Source organism: Aquarana catesbeiana, linkage group LG02, assembly GCF_042186555.1.
Source record: "Aquarana catesbeiana isolate 2022-GZ linkage group LG02, ASM4218655v1, whole genome shotgun sequence".
Classification (NCBI taxonomy): Eukaryota; Metazoa; Chordata; class Amphibia; order Anura; family Ranidae; genus Aquarana; species Aquarana catesbeiana.
The window spans coordinates 732,016,820-732,033,720 of NC_133325.1; the positions used below are offsets into that span (position 1 = coordinate 732,016,820).

The window sequence follows — 16,901 nt, forward strand, 5'->3', positions numbered from 1 at the left end:
AAATGTATGTGCACTCACACAAGTTATTTTGATTATATAACATATTTTTTTCATGTACTTACCCCCTCTATAGTGTAGTTTAGGACAAGCGTAAAAAGATTCACATGCATGCACTTGTCTGAAGCAGCTGTGAGCTACAGATATCGCCACCAGCAAGTTACCAATAGCCACGTTGGGTTCAAGCGATTCCAGTGGCCATTTTTTCCATGTATGTACAGGCTCTTTTGTATATAGCTGATCCATGACAATCTGTAAAGTCTGAAAAGGAAGGGCAAACCAGGTCATCGCCATGGGAAAAACAACTTTAAAGAGGGAGAAGTTATATAATTAAAAAAAAAAAATATTATCGTAGATAAGAAATGTGATAAATATAAACATGGGCTTCAAATGAAAAGTGGGTATTCAGATTGCAATATGATCACTGACATGCTAGTAACGTTAAGTGTTTTTCCTCCCTAAAAGCTTTAACAAGTGGGGCCTCAAAATGCTATTTTTATAACCATTTGCAGAGAAATAGACTCGATTTAGGTTTTCTGTAATCCCAGTTTATCATTGAAGAGAACAGATTTACATTATTAGACAAAGCAGCATGCGTGTGTATAGTGTGCTCTCTAGTGGTGCTTCCTATATACGCTACAACACATAAAGAAATTGGGATTCAGTGAAATGCTGCCTTGGCGATGCCACGTGAGGTATCAGATTTTTAAAATCATATACTGTGTGTGTGTGTATGTATGTGTATATTATATATATATATGTATATGTGTGTGTGTGTGTGTGTGTGTATATGTATATATATATATATATATATATATATATATATATATATATATATATATATATATATATATATATATACACATAATGTTGTATTTCTGTGTCTCAGATTGTAAGCTGGGACAGCCCCTGCATGGATTTTTGCAAATGAATATCTAGCAGATAATTTAAAAAAACATTCCAATCAAAATGTAAATAATAATCATTGAGATGCATACAGGGTTCATCTATAAAGTAAAAAGGTTTTCATTCCAGCATTGCTTATAAATCACCCTACTCCCTCTTGTCTGTAATCTGGTGATCCTGCAACACACCTGCTGGTGATGCTCTAACAAGTCATTGCTGCTTTTCATATATGTAGGTGGTGTGCAGCACAATTATTCATATAATCAGGTGCAATGGAAAACTTGTATTGAAATAGTTCAGCAACAATTCACAACAAACCCAGTGGGAAGGCTGCCCATCCGGGTGCACTCACGGTTTCCAGTAATGTGAAGAAAGCGGGGATCAGCCGGACTGACAGCATCTGTTAAGAGAGCAGAATGCAGGTTGGCCATCTCGTGCCCAAGCAGGGCGATGACCAAAGGGGTTGCGACTCTACACTTTCCCTCCTCGTCAGGAACCTCTCCCTACCGCTAGTGCTGTCCCTAACAGGCGGGGTACCTGTCCCTACTCTACCAACTGGCAAAAGCATGACAAACCTGGGAGCCAGAGCCTTAAATAGGATCTGTCTGACCCAAAATGTCTGCCAGGGTCACATGGAGTGGCAGCATTTTACATTTCTGCTATGGGCCTGTTTATTTGGCAAACAACTTTGTCATAATTTAAGATAATAAAGTAATACATACACATGGCTCCCAACTGTCCCTGGTTTAGAGGGACTGTCCCTGATTTCAAAGTCCCTCTGTCCCTCTTTCCTCCTCATTTGTGCCTCGTTTTGGTCTGATCAATATAGTTATATATAAAATACACCATGTATCTTTTAAAAAATGTTTCCCAGTGCTAAACCTTCCATCCAATTTCTAAACAGTTGCATTTGTAAATTTCAAAAGTCAGTATAAAGGAATTGGTGATAAAAAAAAGCACTTGTGGGTTTAACTGAGGTTTTTTGTTTTTTTTGTTTAATTCTCCTTTTTAAGAGGGCAGAACTAGGTACCCGCTCCCCCTCCAAAAAAAGTGACATGCCAAATGTGTCGGGAGTCCTTAAAGCGGAAGTTCCACTTTTGGGTGGAACTCCGCTTTAAAGGTTATCTACAGCCAAAATATCAATTGGGCATCAGTATAGTAGTAGAGAATGGCCTGTTCTCTCACAAACTGTATCTTGTTGAGATTTCCCTTTACTACTTGTCCTGGAAACACAACAAAAAGTGACTGGCGACCTCTCCAAAGTGGGGAAAATTCACTCTCAAGCTGGCCATGAATGGATCAAAATTCAGTTAGTTCAGCGGCAACTGGCCATATTTCGATCCATGTATGGGCGGGCTGGTTGTACACAAGTTGTTCTATATATTGTTCTTTTTTTTAAAGAAAATAAATGCAATAAATAAGAAAATTTAACATGTATTGCAAAAATTAAAATATAAAGATTTTTTTTTTTTTTTTTTGTAGGTGCAACAACCATGATGATCTGCCAGTGCCGGGTAATATATAAACTCCTGACAGCAAAGAAGGTAAAGCACTCATCTTGTGGATGTATTGCTACTATAAGTTTAATAGTAAACAACATTTTTGGATTGTGTCTTTGATATTCTAAAGTAGTCATTTTTGTGCTGGCTAAGTAAACCATATTTAGGGGGTTTTCCATCATGGATGCAAGGTGAGGAAGTACAGAAGGACCAGCGGGTGATTAGCTAAGATTGTCATCACAAGTACAGGAATTAAGAGGAAAACCCCCTAACAGGGCTACAGTTTGGTTGCTATGTATAAATTTAACCTAACCTTTTACCTGACCCTAACCCTTACACTTGAACCCCAAGACTTAACCCAAACACTATAATTACCTATTAAAGAGCTTTAGTTAGAGTGGTGGTGGAGTTGGAAACTCTCTCTTGGGTTTTTAGTACTGTCTGTGTCCCATCAAGTAGGTTCACTTTTTTATTTTTCCTGGTGACAATTACCCCAGAGACTAAAAGTGAAAATCCATTGCACAACAGGAGTAGAGGCAAAATCTTGTTATAGGGATGCCTGCCTAAGAGAGCATTGCTCTTATTTTGAAGTGGTTTCCTCTCACCTCCTGTTGTGTTTACAGGATATGAAGTAAAGAGAAATGTCCCTAGTGGATCACAGATGGTAATACTTGGAAGGGTTTTTTAACAATTTCCTACAAAAAAAAAAGTTTTGGCTTTAAATGTACATAATGCTTAACCTTAAAGTTTCACTAAAGGCACAACTTTTTTTCTTTTTTAGATTAAGGGAGGGTTGTAACCCCTGGCAGTATTTTTTTTGTTGTCATCTGTGTTCCATTGGGGAGATTTTTCTTCACTTCCTGTCCCAAAACAGGAAGTGAGAGATATTCCCTCCAAAGTGAGAGAATCCCTGGGTGTCACCAGAACTAGCATCCCCATTGGAAGATTTCCCCTTTATTACTGTTTTGATGTCAACCCAAAATTTGAGGTTTTCGTTTAATTTCAATGATAACAGTAAACAGGACAAACAGAGGGTGAATCACTCTAACGGGAACAAAGACAGCAATAAAACCCAAGAGGGGTTCTAATCCCTTTCAACTCTATGCAAAACAAAAAAAAAAGGTTTGCCTTTAGTGACACTTGAATCAATAATCAATTTATATTCAGTATTAAATATTGAAATATCTGCAAATGGTACTGACCAGAAACAACAAAAATGCTTCTAGTAGCCAGAGACCATGTGATCTTAAGCTTTCCATAGATGAATCAATTAGATCCAGCTATGGCCATTCCTGCTCATCGGAAGGTGATCTAAGGGTCGACTTCTGTTGAACATGACTGTTGTAATACTTTTGTTGATCAGCAGCTTGCAGCCAATCAGCTGCAGCTGCTGGTCACTGTATTCTAACAGCAGAGGAATCCCGCTGTCAAAATGGCATTGGGGGGGGGGGGGGGGTCTTCCATTTACAGCAGGTTTTTATACATGAAATAGATACTTTTCCTTTACGTTTTATAATGTGGGGGGCGTGGTCAAGCTGGCAACCTGAGCGGACGTGTGTGATTGGAGCTCCGCATATACCTGCTTATTTTATCCGTAATTCTTGGGATGTCTTTGGATTTCATTACAACCGACACCTGTCCTCTACTCCGGAGGACCTCGAGGTATGAAAAGGGGGAGGCTCCACGTGACGAGGGTGCCTCAACTCCTAAGGCCTCGCCGCAGCAACAGAAGCAGACATCCGCGTGCCGCACAGACACGGCGACACAGACGACCCCTGCAGATCCGTCTACCCTGGAGGAGGACCACTTCACGGCCCTCATGCAGGCTATTTCAAGCTGCAAAACTAAGTTGACAGAAAAAATAGATCTCCTGCAAACTGACTTTGGGCTTATGTGGAGAGACATGGATGGATTCCGGGACCGGCTGGGAGAGGCGGAGAGACGAGTGGGTGAATCGGGAGATGCCGCTAGAGACCAACGGACATCAATCCACACTTTACAAGTTAAGATGAGAGCCCTGGAGTCCCGCACTGAAGGTAGTGAGAACTGGAGCAGACGAAACAACCTGAGGGTGGTTGGCCTGCTGGAGGGAGGGGAGGGACAAGATCCCAGTATCTTCACGGAACAATGTCCTCTGCACCCTTCTCCCCAGAGCGCAGTTCTCCCCTCCACTTTGTTGTGGAAAGAGCCCACAGGATGCCGGTGGTGCGGGGCCCACAGGGCTCCCCACCACGCACCTTTATATTCCAGCTCTTGAACTTCAGGAACCGGGGACCTTATCCTCTGTGAGGCGTGGAAGATTGAGCTCCGTTTTGAAAACTCTAAACTCATGCTCTTCCTGGACTACTCCGTTGAAACACAGAAACTCCGCAGAATCTTCGAACATGTCAAGGCCCAACTTCACACGCAAGAGATGAAATACAGAATGCTGTTCCCTGCACGCCTTCGAGTTGTGGATGGGGAATCTACAAAGTATTTTGTCTCCCGGAGAATGCCTCCCAGTGGCTTGACAACCTACCTAGAGTACGGTAACTGTTTCTTGTGCCATTCACCTTTTGCCTATTCAATTGCTCTTTCAGTTTTGCCCCTGCTGGGAGACTTCCCCTGACATTTTGGGGCCTGTAGTTTGCACTCTCCTTGGATCTGTGGCTGGTCGCACTCACCCAGCGCCAGTGATTGCTGGATGACAACCTGATAATGTGCCCCCAATATCGCTGGGCACCCCAGGCTCCCCCATCTCACCTAGCTCTCTGTCTCTTGGGGATGGATGACCGGTCTACATCTTCCCAGAGGACTGACCCGAAGATAGTGACCGTCATTCCACTTGCAACATGGTCAGCCTCCTTCTGCTGGGACCTACAACCTGGACTCTTCCTCTGCTTGAACAGGTGGGATCTCCCCGTCTATACGTTCTCCTGCTTCATGACTCCCATTCTTTTTAGTTTCTTCTAGGTCCCCCTATTGCATTCTGTTCTTGATGGGTGAGCCTCAGGGACTTTTCTCTGATTACGGGGCACAGATGGCAACAAGTATACCAGGGAAATACTACGCCACGTTCTACTGTGTTACATGTAACTAAGTTTGTGCCCCTAGAGTACGCTAGGTGTTTTTTTATTTTATTCTTATGTTTATTCTTTTTACACAACATCTAATCCCATTTTGTACTGTTATTTCTATGCAGGTATTTTTGGCTACTGCCTGCGGACCAAGTAGATTACATGGTCCTAATGTATAGGTTCTCTGTTTGGTAACTTGTCTCATTGCTCCCATAGGAGAATTTCCTAGTCTGTGTGGGGTTTATTAGTTCTGTGAGTGAGGGGATAAGACACTCCAAGTTTTCTTTTTCTAATGGATGTGTGGGGTGGGGTATGTTTGTGTTCTTCTTTTTTGTTCCAATCTGGTAAATGCAGTGGTTCTCCCCTTTTGATGCATGATGTGCCTAGGACATGGACGAGTGGCTGGATGGGGAGTGAGGAGGTTGCAGTGCTATTAATGCTGAAGATGGGACCTTCCCCTCCGGGTCATGGGACGATTCTCTATCCCACTGTTACTCCACACATATGTATTGTATGGCCCCCATAAGACTTGTCTCCTAGAATGTCAGGGGTCTTGACAATAAAATTAAGCGCTCCCTGGTTATGTCATTTCTCAAACCACATAACTCCCACATATGCATCTTGCAGGAGACCCACTTGGTGGGTAGCAAGATAATGAGCCTTAAAAAACCATGAGTGGGACATTACTATCACACTACCTACTCTGGTTATGCCAGGGGAGTTAGTATCTTGATACACAAATCCTTGACCTACGAACTCCTAGATGTTAAACTTGACCCGGAGGGCAGGTATGTGCTGCTACATGTAATAATTGATACACTTGAGCTGTTGATCGTGGGAATATATATATATATATATATATATATATATATATATATATATATATATATATATATATATATATATATATATATATATACCTCCATCTGCCACTGTTTCACTGCTGAAATGGTTGGTCCCCATTCTCTCTACCTTTGCAACAGATAACATTATCATAGCTGGGGATTTCAACATGCTTCCGAACCCATCTCTAGATAAGCTGGAATCCGGCACCACTGCGGACTCTGCTTTGTCCAAATGGGCATCCTTATATGGTCTGACGGATGTCTGGAGATGAAAGCACCCTGATGAGCGTGCTTTTACCTGCCATTCAGCTTCATACCATACTCTCTCAGGGAATGGTTCTGATTTATGCTAGTAGTGGGCTCCTGCTGAAGGTTAGAGAGGTTAAGATCCTCCCAAGAGGTATCTCAGATCATGCTCCTCTGCTTTGCTGCCTCCAAACGTTGACTCCACCCTCCGAGAATATGGCGACTTTCTCGCTACCGGATCTCTGACCCTACAATAGAATATGACAAAGCTAAACATATCTCTGAATTTTGGCTGCTGAAGCGGTATGGGATGCCTTCAAGGCATATATTCGGGGTTGCTTCCAGTCCTCCTTCTCTAGAGCTCACCGCGATGCAGCTGTAACTATTGAGGAGGCTGAGACTAAGGCACATACCTTGGAGTCTCAATACATCCTCTCTAAAAACCCGATTACTTGTCTAGATATGCAGGCAGTTTATTGCGAGGTAGTTCTCCTAAGGGTGACAAAGGCCAAAAAAAAACAACTGATCTCAAATTTTGTGTGACGGAAATTCCGATGGAAAATGTCCGATGGAGCCTACACACAGTCGGAATTCCCGACAACAAGCTCCCATTGAACATTTTTCCATCAGAAAATCCAACCGTGTGTATGGGGCATTACTCTGATTCATGAGGACCAGATGGGGTTTATGCCTGGTAAGGGGATGGACATCAACCTTTGGAGACTAAATACAGTTCTGGCATCCACTGATTTTCTTACCCAGTCTGAAGCAGTGGCCTCCCTCAATGCTGAAAAAGCATTCGATTCAGTAGAATGGACCTATCTGTGGGAGGTCCTGCATCGCTCTGGCTTTGGACCTAATTTCATATCATGGGTCCAGGCCTTGTATAGTTCTCTGTTGGCTAGAGTACGTACTGAATTGTCCTTCTCCTCACCCTTCCAACTTGATAGAGGCATGAGACAGGGATGTCCCCTGTCTCCAGCCCTCTTTATGCTGGCTATTGACCCGATGTTGATTCTTTTGCGTTCCTCGGAGGCAGTATGCGGAATATCCATAGGCCCTGTACAGGATAGAATTTCCCTCTACGCCGATGATACCCTTTTGCATCTGAGGAACGACAATGACTCCCTAGGGGAGGCCTTATCCATTGACACATTTGGTCGGTATTCTGGCATTTGCATCAGCTGGGGAAAGTCGGTTTTATTCCCATTTTCCCCTGCGGATGCCGCACTGCTGACCAATGCCCCACTACAGCAAGTTTCTCAATTTAAGTGCTTAGGTGTCATAATACACAGAGATCTATCACAGTATATCACTCTTAACCTGACCCCGGTGGTCTCCTCCATATTTCGGAGATGTGCTGTCTGGAAAACACTGCCCCTTAGCCTAGTTGGCAGGATTAATCTCATTAAAATGACAATTCTCCCTAAATGTTTGTATCTTTTTAGGCAGACCCTGATCCCTATACAAACAACTTTAATAAACTGGATGGCATAATTACCTCATTCATCTGGCATGGTAGTACACCCAGGATAGCGAAAACGACACCGCAACTCCCAACCTCCTTGGCAGGCCTGGCCTTACCTTGCTTTATTAAATTCTCTTGGGCCGCAGTCCTGATTATTGTCTGTTGGTGGCTCTCGGAGCAACCGGCCAATCCGGTTACCACTTTAGAAGCGGCTCTGTTGGGCTCCTATGTCAAATTGCAGAACCTGATCCACCAAGGACCCCGGTCCAGTGTCTGAATTATCACCTTGATGGGTATGACATTAAAGGTATGGGATGTTGTCCGGTCCAAGGTGGAGAAACCAGATACTTGGTCCCCACACACCCCACTTTGGGGTAATCCCCGACTACCGCATTTTGAAACCATCCCCAACCCAGTGATATGGGCCCAGTTTGAAATGAAACCTTGGGAGACATAGTGTCCGACGGTAGACTGCTTAGCTTTGATGACCTCAAACGGGACCAGGCCCTGCCTAACCGTATGCTATTTAGATACCTACAGCTGCATCTCGTGTTCCAGGCCTAATTTCCATGAGCTATTAGATTAGAGGTTCAAGACGTTGTGGCCTTATTGAGGGACTTGGACGGGTGGAGCTCTCTCTGCTCTTTATTCTATTCTGGCGGGACTTGATACCTCAAAAGTCTCCCAGCTATTTTTGGCATGGCTATCAGATATTCCTGAACTGGCAGATGACGACTGGGAGGAGGACATCCAACAGTACATCCCACTAATGATCTCGGCCATAGACCGACTCACCCAACTGAAGTTTCTACACCAGGTCTACTCCCCAGAGAGACTGGCTAGAATATACCCTGACAGATGACCGTCCTGCCATAGATGCAGCGCAGAGGTTGGCTCCTTTTTCCACATGATGTGGTCATGCCCGCAGCTGAGATCCTTCTGGGTGGGGGTGGTAGGGACTATAAACTCCATAAGTAAACTGAGGGTCCCCTGCGACCCAAAACCCTTGCTACTGGGTATTTGCAACACACTAGAGGCCCCCCAATCTAAAAAACTATTTGTATTCTACTCAGCTTTCTATGCTAGGAAAGCAATAATCCTACAATGGAACAAGCCCCTTCCCCCCCCCTAGGTCCGACATTGGAAAACTCTGATAGACCTAGCACTGCCCCTGTGCAAGCTGACATATATGGGATGAAATTGCAAAAAAGTTTGATAAACTATGAGTGGCATGGGTTAGTGAGTGGCGGCTGCCTCTGGATTAGGGCTCGGAATGCAGCTCCCTCTTCCCCAACCTCATCTCTCTCTCTTTCTAATATAAATATAAATATAAATATATATATATATATATATATATATATATATATATATATATATATATATATATATATATATATATATATATATATATATATATATATATATATATAAAATGAATTGGTTTATGCTCACCTGTGACCTTTTCATTGCAAAGAATTAATTTGAATGATATGTCCATTTATACCTATCTGTTAATCCCCTAAACCATAACACTAACTCTTAACCCCCCCCTAATCCTAATCTAATATTTTACCCATAAAGAGCCATACCTACCTTGTCCGGTGTTGAACACTGCCTCTGCTGCAGAAATCTACCAGATCAGTGCCAAGCAACGTTGGCTTGCCCTTTACAAATTATACCCTCTAGTGGTCAGAGGTTGTACAGCCACTGCCCACGTACTATAGTTTGACAGTACAGCTTACACTACATGGGAGCTGAGCTTTATTTTGGGGTTAGACCTGCTCAGTGTATACAGCTGAGGAGGCTGTATATACTGTAGGTTTTTATTTTCTTTGATTCTTCTCCAATGTGTTTGATTTTTGGGGGACATGGGGGGTTTTGCGGAAAAAAATGAATTTAAATAATCAGAAATGCATTATATAGAATGTATTGTGAGTTAAAGAAATTTTATGACCACAAAAATCTGTGTTGCATTGTAAAGTCCATAGTGTTCATATTTTATTTCAGACGTGAGGTTGTGAAGTGAGAAAGCAGCAGTGTTTGACTTTTCAACTGGATTGTATGGATCAGTTTACTTTTTATTGTTGCTGTCCCACACATCACTTATGTTACTCCAAACTGCCTAGTATACATTATGAAGGCAGACTAATTACATTTCAAACACTCATTTTCATCTTAAAAGTAATTTCCCCCGAAACAGCTTGCTGTGCTTGTTTTGCTTCTGAGTCTGACACTAATGTACACCGTGGTGCAAGCAACCAGAGAGGTGTATGACTGGGCTGCCATATAGCAAAAATAGAGCTTTTCGCACCTGTCATAAGTTTGTTTGTTAAAAATAAGGGGCATTTCAAGCTAGCTTGTAAAGTGACCCTTGCCTTTCCTCCTTTTTTAAGTTCTTAATTGCTCCCTCTCTCATGCCACGTCTCTCTAGCAGTTTCTAGAGGGCGGCTGTGAAAACTCATTTGACATAGATGTTTGAAAGTGAAGTTGGTTCTTACAAACACTTTCTCAATACAATGATATCATCCCGCTTTTACTTAATAAAGAATATGTTTACCCCATCATTTCATATTCCTGATGTGAGCCTGTCGTACCATGTATTTGTGTTAGCATAAAATGTATGCATAATCTTGAAGCACCCCATTCTAGAATGCAAAAAAATTCTTCGTTTTACATAATGCAGTGGCATCCACACAGGTAGGACACCCAACATTAGAGGTGATTTATTCTTCCAAAGCAAATACACCTTTGCACACTGGTACTGACTACTATTCCAATGTTTCGTTTCTCCCTTAGTTTCTATCCCTCACTCAGCTATTGTGACCCCAATGGCAATCGGGAGGGGCAGGGGAGTGGCAAACAAGGATGTTGTGTAGGCACCCGACACCCTCCATATGAACCGACTACATCATTGGTTGTTAGGGTGCCGTGGCTAGAAGGCTGTAATGGTGCACAATAAAAACCCATTGCTTTGTGTAACTAAAATGCAGGCTTGATCTACCCACTGGCTTATATACAACCCCTGAATAAAATAGAAGGCACCCCAGGGGCACCCTGGTTGAAAAAAGCTGCTCTACCCCCATCTTTCTAAACACCTTATTCAACTGTATGTTTTGCCTTGCATGTCTATTTTAAACTGAATGGGTTGTTTCACAAGGAAAGGGTTCACATAAGCCTTAAAGTGATTTGTAAAGTCTTGTTTTCTTTTCTGTAAAAATAACAAGCATGTTATACTTCCCTGCTCTGTGCAGTGGATTTCCACAGAGCAGCCCAGATCCTCCTCTTCTCTGGTCCCTCTTCAGTGCTCCTGGCCCCTCCCTCCTATTGAGTGCCCCCACAGAGAGCAGCTTGCTATGGGGACACCCGAGCCCCCTGCGTCCATTTAGACACAGAGCCCTAGTTCGGCCCCACCCCCTCTCTCTCCTGATTGGCTAACTGTCTTTGATTAACAGCAGGGGGAGCCTATTGCGCCGCTGCTGTGTCTCAGCCAATCAGGAGGAGAGTCCCGGATGGCCGAGGCACTCATGGACATCACTGGAGAGAGATGGGGCTCAGGTAAGTATTGGGGAGGCTGAGGGGGGCTGCTGCACACAAAGTTTTTTTTTATCTTAATGCATATAATGCATTAAGATTAAAAAAAAACCTTCCGACTTTACAACCCCTTTAATTCTAGTACAATTGGGAAAGGAGGGATGAAAAAAGTTAAAGAGAAATTGATTTTTATACTGAGTTTTCACAGCTGCTATATAAGTATTGCAAGAAAGGTGTGACTTAGGAGTATAGAGCTTGCAACAGTCTTTATGCACAGGTACTGTTATATTGCCAAACAAGAGAATTGTCATTGGTCAAATCAAAAACTAAAGCAGTAGTGGAAATAAAAAATCTAGCACATTTATCTGTCCGTATGCATCTTCCAATACCCTTATGAGTGCTCTTGGACCCAAAAACCCAAGGTTGCCTTGTTACCACAAAAAACAAACTTTTAACCTCCCTGGCGGTATGATTATTTCGGATTTTAGGTGCTGAAAGCGGTACCATTATTTTGCATGGAAATTTGGCGTTTTATATTGTAGGTCTGTAAATCTTAACAATAACACACTTAAATCTGTCCAAACCAGAGTCTAGTAGATATCCCGGGTATGATAAAGTTTGAAACACAAAAACATAAATTATAATATAATAAATAAAAATAAATAATTAAAAAAAATTAAAAAAAATAGTAATAAAATAAATTTCCCCACAATTCACTATCGCTCAATTCTGCAAGTGTTCTAATTTATTATCGCTGTTTTCTAGCTGGTCTAAAGCCACTTTTGACGTAAAGGGACACTTTTTGGTTGCTATGGACAATCTCCAGTTTCCAGGCAGAAAGAACAGTGTATATCATGTAAAACTGCATGCAGGGCATGGGCCAGAGCACTGGGGACAAAAGGGATGTGAAATCATTTCATACAGTACTGTAATCTGTAAGATTACAGTACTGTATGTGTTATGATTTTGACAGTTTTTTGAATTTGCCGCCAGGCTCCGCCCCCGTGCGTCGCGCCGCTCGCAGGGAACGGAGCCTGGCACAGAGAGGCTTCGGAGGAGGACGGAGCCCTCGGACACTGCGGGGGACATCGCAGGATCCCGGGGACAAGGTAAGTAACGCCGCCCCAGGATCCTGCAATGCGATCCCGAGTGTGGCTCGGGGTTACCGCTAATGGTACTGAATTTTAACCCCGAGCCACACTCGGGAAAACCGCCAGGGAGGCTACAAACTAAGTTAAAGTTTTTGATAGACTGATGGGCAGCCCTTAGCTTTGTGGTTCCTGAAACAGTTGAAAATGAATTAGGAGGTACATGAAGGCACCTGAGGTTGCATGCTCCTTGTTTCTATGACTATGCAAAATTTTTTAGAAGGAAAAGTTTAACTTAAACATAGTACAGTGGAGCTTTACAAATGTTCACTATTTCAGTGGAATTTCTGGCTAGCTTTGATGCTTTAGTGGAGTCCTTCTTTAAAATAGCTAGCTGACGGGAGAAAAGCTTCAGATGGTTCTTTGGTGATAAAAGAAAAAAAAGGAACTTGAGTTGGATACATTTATAAATACACAAAAAGAGTGCCTCTCAATGGAGGCTTTATTTTAATAAGCATCCCCCTGATGTGGATTTGCTGGTTGCCTGGGCATCTTCACCGTTCGTTGGGTTTATTTAAAGAGCTTTTCTTGTCACCTTTGAACTGAAACGATTTCTCCAGATGTACAAAAGGGAACAATGTAGAAAATCTTGCTGTTTCAGCAGAACAGAATCCAGCTGGCCGATGAACTGGATCTGCAAGTCATTGGTTACAGCTGTGTTTCCAGTTCTGTGTCGGTTGAAAAAATAAATTCACAGATTAAATGGACAGAAAGGGGTCTCTTTGTATAAATGTAGAACAAGGTCCAATAATTGTTTATGATTTTAGTTTTTTATTTTGCAAGTCTTGAAAGTCTATTACATGGTTGCCAATACGCCAATAAAGATAAGTAAATCCTTAAGCAAATTGACAACCACAAAACACTTTCACAAGTCCACAAGTGATGTGGTAAATCTTGCTCCAGATATTTACAAGAATGTGCAGTACTTATTGTCTTGTGCAAAGTATTTGGAAGAAATCCTGACACTAGGCTATTTATTCTTATTCTTCCCATAAGATTATGTTCGCATTTAATATATTTTATGCATGATATTCACTTGAAAAACACTCCTTTGTTCTGACATCCAGAAGTCCTGGGACTGTTGCTGTGCTGCCATCTTGGATGTGATGTCAGCAGTGTGAGCAGACATATTGATCTGTCATGCAAGTGACACTCTATGGTATTGGCAGCTACTTAAAGGTTTATTTAGGGAGTTGAGGGAAAAAGAAGAGGAGCTGCCACCACTGGGCAGTATTGCCAACCGTCAGTATGTTTACTGGCATGCAGTAAAAAAATGGGCACTTTTCTCTTGTCAGTCAATGCCAGTGACAGGAAAACGTTGCCAGTAAAAAATGTGGGTGTGACGTCCCAGAGCCGGCCAAGATCATCCCAGTGCTTAGGTACAGTGTGTTCGGCCGGTGCCAGTGGCAGAGGCGATGCCTGAGTGTGTTGTGTGATGTCATGGGAGCCAAGCGGAGCGGCAGGAGCCTTGTCTGCGGGATGGGAGCAAGGCAATCCAGGAGCGGAACTGTCAGTGCTGTTTGGACTGGAGTGGACTGAAGAGACTACCTGGCGTGGAGAGGGACTGTCACTGTGACTCAGGAGGGGATGCGTTGTGTCAGTAAGGCATCATCATCATCACACTTCTGTCAGTGTCACTGTGTGAGTCAATTTCTTGTGTGTGGGCTGCCATTCTAATTTCTTGCCTTTCTGAGTCCTGTCCCTGAGCTACTTATTAACTATATTGAAAATAAAATAAGAAATGTTTTTTGCCTTAATATCCACCTTAAAGTGGAGTTCCAAAAAAAAAAAGTCAGCAGCTACAAATACAGCAGCTGCTGACTTTTAATAATCGGACACTTACCTGTCCCATGGTCCAGCGATGCGGGGGAACGAAGCCCCACTTGTCTCCCCCTCCCCTCTGCGGCGCTGGCATTGTTACTGTGGGTGCCCAGCTGTGGCTCCACAGCCGGGCACACACTGCACATGCGCGAGCTGCACTGCGTGCTGTGACTGGCCAGGCAATCATCTGGGACTTGTGACGTGTCCCAGATGGTTGCCGAGAAGGAGGGGTGAACTTGCCTACGGTGCTGCGGTGCCCCAGGAGGAAGTGGGAGCTGAAACCCTATATACCTATTTTTATTGCTACCACAAGAGTGCAATTGGTCTTTAAAAAAATGTATATGTGCATACATCTCTCTCTCTCTCGATCTCGATACACATTTTTTTTAAAGACCAATTGCATCCTTGTAGTAACAAAGTTAAATAGTAATAGTTAAATGTAGTAATAAAGTTTTTATTTATTTAGATATATATATATATATATATATATATATATATATATATATATATATATATATATATATATATATATATATATATATATATATATATATATATATATATATTACAGTATCTCACAAAAGTGAGTACACCCCTCCCATTTTTGTAAACATTTTATTATATCTTTTCATGCAACAACACTGAAGACATGACACTTTGCTACAATGTAAAGTAGTGAATGTACAGCTTGTATATTTGCTGCCCCCTCAAAATAACAACACACAGCCATTAATGTCTAAACCACTGGCAACAAAGGTTAATAGACCCCTAAGTGAAAATGTCCAAATTGGGCCCAATTAGCCATTTTCCCTCCCCGGTGTGATGTGACTTGTTAGTGTTACAAGGTCTCAGGTGTGAATGGGGAGCAGGTGTGTTAAATTTGGTGTTATCACTCTCTCTCTCATACTGGTCACTGAGAGTTCAATATGGCACCTCATGGCAAAGAACTCTCTGAGGATCTGAAAAAAAGAATTGTTGCTCTACATTAAGATGGCCCAGGCTATTAAAAGATTGCCAAGACCTGAAACTGAGCTGCAGCATGGTGGCCAAGACCATACAGCGGTTTCACAGGACAGGTTCCACTCAGAACAGTCTGCGCCATGGTCGACCAAAGAAGTTGAGTGCACGTGCTCAGCGTCATATCCAGAGGTTGTCTTTGGGAAATAGACGTATAAATGCTGTCGGCATTGCTGCAGAGGTTGAAGGCATGGGGGGGGGGGGTCAGCCTGTCAGTGCTCAGACCATACGCCACACACTGCATCAAATTGGTCTGCATGGCTGTCGTCCCAAAAGGAAGCCCCTTCTAAAGATGATGCACAAGAAAGCCTGCAAACAGTTTGCTGAAGACAAGCAGACTAAGGACGTGGATTACTGGAACCATGTCCTGTGGTCTGATGAGACCAAGATAAACGTATTTGGTTCAGATGGTGTCAAGCGTGTGTGGCGGCAACCAGGTGAGGAATACAGACACGTGTGTCTTGCCTACAGTCAAGCACGGTGGTGGGAGCGTCATGGTCTGGGGCTGCATGAGTTCCGCCTGGCACTGGGGAGCTACAGTTCATTGAGGGAACCATAAATGCCAACATGTACTGTGACATACTAAAGCAGAGCATCATCCCCTCCCTTCGGGGACTTGGCTGCAGGGCAGTATTCCAACATAACGACCCTCCAAGACGACCACTGTCTTGCTAAAGAAGCTGAGGGTAAAGGTAATGGACTGGCCAAGCATGTCTCCAGACCTAAACCCTATTGACCATCTGTGGGGCATCCTCAAACAAAAGGTGGAGGAGTGCAAGGTCTCTAACATCCACCAGCTCCATGATATCATCATGGAGGAGTGGAAGAGGACTCCAGTGGCAACTGTGACGCTCTGGTGAACTCCATGCCCAAGAGGGTTAAGTCAGTGCTGGAAAATAATGGTGGCCGCACAAAATTTTGACACTTTTGGGCATTTTCACTTAGGGGTGTACTCACTTGCGTTGAGTTATTTTGAGGGGACATCAAATTTACACTGTTATACAAGCTGTAAATGCAATACTTTACATTGTAGCAAAGTGTCATTTCTTCAATGTTGTCACATGAAAAGATATAATAAAATATTTACAAAAATGTGAGGGCTGTCCTCACTTTGGTGAGATACTGCATATATATATGTGTCTAGTGTATATAGATTGATGCCATTGTGAATCAAAGAAGAGACAAGAGATTTGAGTAGAAAAGGACATTTGAGAGCCAAAGTCTCTTTTTAATATGATATAATGCTATGAGAGTCCCATATTATGAATATTGAGTGGACAGAGATATGCAGTTCAATCATATGAAACAATTTCTGTCAGGTCAGTGTATAAACTGCTGTACAGCCTTGGTGGTCTTGCCTGCTCAAG

General features: G+C 42.8%; 1 long non-coding RNA gene across 5 annotated transcripts in view; it reads left to right on the forward strand.

The window, feature by feature from the left end:
• The window catches only part of LOC141129193 (uncharacterized), a 663,735-nt gene that overhangs the window by 568,962 nt on the left and 77,872 nt on the right, over positions 1–16,901 (forward strand). For all 5 annotated transcript variants that reach the window (XR_012241785.1, XR_012241784.1, XR_012241783.1 and 2 more), the window contains one exon: positions 2,386–2,447. This is a non-coding gene — a long non-coding RNA (uncharacterized lncRNA). The remainder of the gene's footprint in view (positions 1–2,385; positions 2,448–16,901) is intronic.